Here is a 6,389-nt window from a genome sequence, read left to right on the forward strand (position 1 = left end):
TTCAGCGTATGGCTTATTTACTTATTATATGTCATGTCTCAATATTGTTTTCAGTATCTAGCAGATGGACTATCACTCCTTATGATACACTGGTGTGGAGGGGGGATCCGGTATAGAACAGGTCCTGGGGTCCTTTTGATAGGGGTAAGGGTAATTAGTATGTTTCCAGTAATTATGTCCACTGACCCGCCATGGTACCGCTGAAGGTTCTTTCCTGGAATGTTAAGGGGATGAACTCTAAACACAAGAGGTCCTTGGTTTTTACATATATCAAGAAATATGCACCCCATCTCTGCATACTCCAGGAGACACATTTAGTGGGGAGTAAGATACTGGCCCTCAAAAAACCCTGGTGGGCTCCTACTATCACGCCACCTACTCTGCATATTCTAGAGGGGTTAGTGTTCTCGTGCATAAGTTCCTTCGCTTTACTCTCCTTGATCTACATCTGGACCCAGGGGGTAGGTATGTAGCCCTACACGCGACATGTGAAGGCACGGAGGTGCTGCTTATTGGACTTTACGCTCCCCCTGGGGCTACTATGGAGCTCATGCATAGACTGACCCCAATTATGGCGCTATACCCAGGGGCTGGGGTGCTGCTGGTCGGAGACTTTAATATGGCGCCTGCTCCCTCTATAGATAGATTACAGGCTGACGGCGCAGGGGACTCCCCCTTGCTGAGGTGGATGGGGACGTACGGACTAACAGACGTATGGAGATGGAAGTGTCAGGGTGTTAAGCAATTCACGTGCCACTCTGCCACACATGCTACTTTCTCCAGAATAGATTTAGTGTTGGCTTCGGATATGTTGATCTCCTGCACCCTTGGGATAGAAATCCTACCTAGAGGCATTTTGGATCATGCACCCCTGTTGTTACAGCTGGAGATGGGTCTTCCGCCTGGGCTTGCCTTGTGGAGGCTCTCAGGTTACTGGGTGACTGATGAGCGGGTGGCCCCGGAAGTGGCGGTGGAGTTGGGAGCCTTCTGGGGACATAACAGAGGCACAGCTGGGCCGCCTATACTATGGGACACATATAAAGCCTATGTTAGAGGGCAGTACCAAACGTCCATTGCTAGAGCTAGGAAGGATACTAGACTGGCATTGGAAGTGGCAGAGGGGTGGGCATTGAGGCTTGAGTCCAGTTATGTGCAGGAAGGAGATGAAGCAACCTATGCGGATCTCCTGAGGGCACATAGGGAAATCTCGCTGCTCCGCACCGAATCCACTAGGAAAATACTTCTCAACCAGTCGCAACGTATATTTGAGCAGGGTGAAAGGACAGGTCGGCTTCTGGCCTGGTTGGCCAAGGAGCGATCCAATGTTTCCCATATAGCTCATATCAGAGGGGAGCAAGGAGAGCTGATTTCCAATCCGCAGCTAATCAATGGTCGTTTTGCGCAATACTATCAAGCCTTGTACATGTCTAGGGCCACGGCCGCCCCTGAGGTACTGGATGATTTTCTGGATGATTTTCTGGACCGTATGGTCCTTCCGGTACTCTCTGAGGTGGATCGTATCAGACTGGATAGCCCCATTATGCTTAAGGAGGTACAGACGGCTGTGGCACTCCAGTCAGCGAAGACCCCGGGCCCAGATGGGATTCCCGCTGAGTTTTATAAGACCAACGCTGAACTGGTGGTGCCCCAACTACACGCCCTGCTGCTCTCCATGCTGCGGGAGGGGGAGCTACCGGCTACGATGTCCGAGGCAATCATTGTAGTAATTCCCAAGCCTGGCAAGGACCCGAGTCTGTGCTCCTCTTACCGCCTAATCTCACTACTCAATGTAGATGCTAAAATTGTCACTAAAATCCTAGCTACTCGACTCAACTCGGTCATTCTAACACTGATTCAGGGTGATCAGATGGGGTTTATGCTGGGCAAGGGTACCGACATAAACCTCAGACGTTTGTATACTCAAATTGCTCTTGCTGCCGCTGAAGATTCACAAAAAGTCGTCACCTCATTGGATGCCGAAAAGGCGTTCGACTCGGTTGAGTGGCAGTTCCTTTGGAAAGTCCTGGAGAGGTTTAACTTTGGACCCCAATTTGTCTCCTGGGTTAAACTGCTCTATAGAAATCCCACTGCCAGACTGCGCACCGACGGCCTACTGTCTGAAGGCTTCTCATTGGGTAGGGGTACAAGGCAGGGATGCCCCCTTTCCCCGGGCCTGTTTGCACTCGCCATTGAACCCCTGGCGGTGCTTTTGCGCAAATCGGTGGAGGTGGGGGGGCTGCGGGTGGGACCAGTGTGTGAAAAAATTTTGCTATATGCGGACGACACTCTTCTTTATCTTCCAGGTGCATCCTCGACATTGGATACAGCCCTTAAGCTCATAGACGAATTTGGCTCCCTCTCGGGGGTGCATACCAACTGGGACAAGTCTATACTGTTTCCCCTGTCACCCGCTCCCCTCGTTGTATCTGCCCATACCTCATGCGGATTGTAGATAAATTTCGCTATCTGGGAATAGAGGTTCAGAGGGAGCCCAGGGAGTATCTGACAGATAATATCCTACAGAACCTGATGGCTAAGTGCCAGGTGTGGAAAACTTTACCCCTCACACCGGTGGGGAGGGTTATTCTGCTCAAGATGACGTTTCTCCCGAAATTTCTATATGTCTTTCATAATACCCCAGTCCCAATCTCAAATTCCTTTTTCAAGAAGGTAGATCAGGTGGTGAATACCTTCATATGGGCCGGGGCGACCCCAAGAATAGCGCAAACTACCCTCCAATTGCCCCTGTCCCTTGGAGGTCTAGCCCTTCCCTGCCTAAAAGAGTACTATTGGGCAGCTATACTGGTCACGGTGCGGTGGTGGTTCAGGCAGTTCCGCTCTAACCCGTCTGTCAATTTGGAGGCGGCGATTTTGGGCTCCCATGCTGCGTTGAGTACCTTAGTATATAGAGGGCCGAAGGCCCACCCTGAGGTCACTACCCCTATGCGAACCACGCTTCGGGCTTGGGATCAGGTTGCAACTCGATTGAACCTGCCCGCCGCACTGTCGCCACATACCCCACTATGGGGGAATCACAACTCTGCAACAGGTGATGCCTGGGGGCTCACTTATCCCCTTCGATTCCCTTAGGACAGAATATCAATTCCCCTCCAGAATAATTTTTCGCTATATACAACTACGCCATGCCCTAAGAGCACAATTTCCTGCAGGAGTCAGCCTGCACTCCAATAACGTCGAGAGATTTCTCATGGCCCAGGAGGTGGATCGTGTCCTCTCCTCTCTTTATGTTAGGATCTCGACGGGGTCGGCCAGGGGGGGACCTAGCCTCTTCCAGAAATGGTGACTGATGATTGGGAAGAGGGGCTACAACAATACTTGCCACTGATGATATCAGCTAAGGACAGATACATACAGTTGAAATTTATTCACAGGGCGTACTATACCCTGCAACGCCTGTCTAGAATATACCCGGGATACTCGGATAGATGCCCGAAGTGTACCACTGAAGTGGGGTCTTTTCTGCATGTGGTGTGGGAGTGCTCGGTTATAAGACGTTTCTGGGAAGGTGTGGTGCGGGAGATCAACGAAGTTAGGGACCTCTCGGTGGGATTGGATCCGGTAGTCTTATTATTGGGCCTGTGTGACAGGGTGGCGCCGAATATACATAAACAGCTGTTTGTGTTTTATGCAGCATTTTACGTCAGAAAGACTATCCTTATGCAGTGGAAGCAGTCGGACCCACCCAGTGTAACCCACTGGAAAGCCTTGATTGATTCTGCCCTCCCACTGTATAAGCTTACTTAAATGAGTCGTAAATGCCCTAAAAAGTTTACTAAGATCTGGGGTTGTTGGGTGCAGGAGTGAGGCACAAGCTTGTCTGCTCTTGCTGGAATAGTCCTCGGTTTTATGGCCCCCCCCCCCCCGTCTCTACGGGCCCCCCCTCTCCTCGCCCTGACTTAATGTAGAAGGTCAAGTGTTCGATTGGGATTAAATGGCCTGGACCTCTGCAGCAGCCAAACTAAAGAGTTGTCTCCTATGAATACTGGATCGGATGTGGGGCGGATGTGTTCCGCAGAGTGTGACTGCTAGATCTGTTTATACGCTATAATCTATTGAACGATTTTGCTCTGTTGATTTGTTTTTTTTCTTTTTTTTTAACGCTTGTTACGTTGTCTTTTATATTCCATATGTAAAAAAATGCTGTGATGTTTTGCTGTATCCGTTCAGAGACCAATAAAAACGTTTCTGTTAAAAAAAAAGATTTTACTATTGGTATTCAAAGTTTTGTTTTCTCTAAAAAGCTGTATATATTTTTCAAAAGATTCAGCTTTTGCCCATATGGCACTACAACTTTACTAAATTGAAAGGCGTTCTCCAGACTAGGTCATCAAAGTGATTTTTTAAATTCTGTGTACCCCTTTGAATGTTTAAAACCTTTGCATAATATGCCCTAATGCTTGACAGTGATAGTGGCGGGCTTCTACTCATGAACTGCCTGCTTCAGGTCCTTGCACAACACAATATTAGGTTTAATACTTTGACTTTGCCACACATAAATATTTGCGTTCTTCTGCTTTAACTAAGCTTTGGTAGATTGGCTTGCATGTTTAAAATCTTGCTGTATGGTATATACCCCAACATTTTGTAACAGAACTTTGTACAATAAAAAAAAGTATATTAAAAGCCATTTTGGAACAAAGGAAGCTAATCAGACCCAAACTATTTAATTGGCACCAAAAAAATTGGGACTTTTCAGGTGCTGCTTTGTATTAAAACACATACAGGTATATCTGTTAAAATTGTATAGATAAATATAACATATTCATATTTAAGCATTTATTTTTCTTTACAAAGAATCAAGTAGGCCCTATATCTAGATATGTGTACATTTACAGTTAGGTCCATATATATTTGGACACAGGCACAATTTTCATACTTTTGGCTCTATATGCCACCAGCATTTGAAGTGCAGACTTTCAGCTTTAATTCAAGAGGTTGAACATAAATATCAAGTACAAATTATAGGAACTGCAACCATTTTTATACACAGCCCCCCCCCCCCCCATTTTCAGTAGCTTACATGTAATTGGACAAATGAATATAATCATAAACAAAATGTTAATTTTTAACATTTTGTTGCAAATCCTTTGCTAGCAATGACTGCCTAAAATCTGGAACCCATGGACATTACCAAAGACTGTCTTTCCTCTTTTCTTATGCTTTTCCAGGCTCTAGCTGCAGCTGTCTTCAGTTGTTCTTTGTGGCTTTTTCTTCCTTTAGTTCTGCCTTTAGCAAGTGAAACTCATGCTGAATTGGGTTGAGATCAGGTGATTGACTCAGACATTGCAGAATATTCCACTTCTTTTCCTTCAAAAGCTCCTGGGCTTTGGATCATCGTCCATATGTACTGTGAGGCTCCATCCAATCAACTTAGCTGCATTTGGCTGAATCTGGGCTGACAGTATATCTCTAAACACTGCAGAATTCATCTGACTGCTTCTTTCTTCTGTCCCATCATCAATAAACACCAATGATCCAGTGTCACTGGAAGCCATGCATGCCCATGCCATCACACTGCAAGCTCCACCATGTTTTACAGATTACGTTGTGTGCTTTGGATTCTGAGATGTTCCAAGCCTCCTCCACAGTTTTTTCTTCCTATCATTCTGGTACAGATTAATCTTACTTTCATCCATCCAAAGAATGTTTTTCCAGAACTGATCTGGCTTTTTTAGATGCTTTTTGGCAAAGTCGAATCTGACTTTTCTATTTTTCAGGCTTATAAATGGTTTGCACCTTGTGGTGAACCCTCTGTATCTGCTCTTGTGAAGTCTTCTCTTGATTGTAGACAATGATACACCCACCTCCCTGGAGTGTATCCTTCATTTGTCTGGATGTTGTGAATGGATTTTTCTTTACCATAGAGAGGAACCTGCAATCATCCACCACTGTTGTCTTACATGGATGCCCAGGCCTTTTTATGTTTTTGAGCTCACTAGTGCGTTCTTCTTTCCTCAGAATGTACCAAACTGTTGATTTGGCCACTCCCAATGTTGTTGCTATCTCTGATGGATTTGTTTAGTTTTGAAGCCTTACAATGGCCTGTTTCACTTGCATGGACAGCTCCTTTGAACGCATGATGTAGGTTCACAGCAATAGATTCCAAATGCAAATATCACACTTATACACACGGTCGGATTTTCTGACAGAAAATGTTCGATGGGAGCTTTTTGTCGGAAATTTCAACCGTGTGTAGGCTCCATTGGACATTTTCCATCGAAATTTCTGACACACAAAATTTGAGATCTGGATCTCCAATTTTCTGTTTTAAATTGTTTTTATTAAATTTTTTCACATTTAAAAAAATCTTACATACGTTGCAAAAAATTGCAAATCATTCATAATAATACTCAACATTTTCAAGGTTC

This window comes from Lithobates pipiens, unplaced genomic scaffold, assembly GCF_037356315.1.
Source record: "Lithobates pipiens isolate NorthernLeopardFrog02 unplaced genomic scaffold, aLitPip1_a1.2 Scaffold_13, whole genome shotgun sequence".
NCBI lineage: Eukaryota > Metazoa > Chordata > Amphibia > Anura > Ranidae > Lithobates > Lithobates pipiens.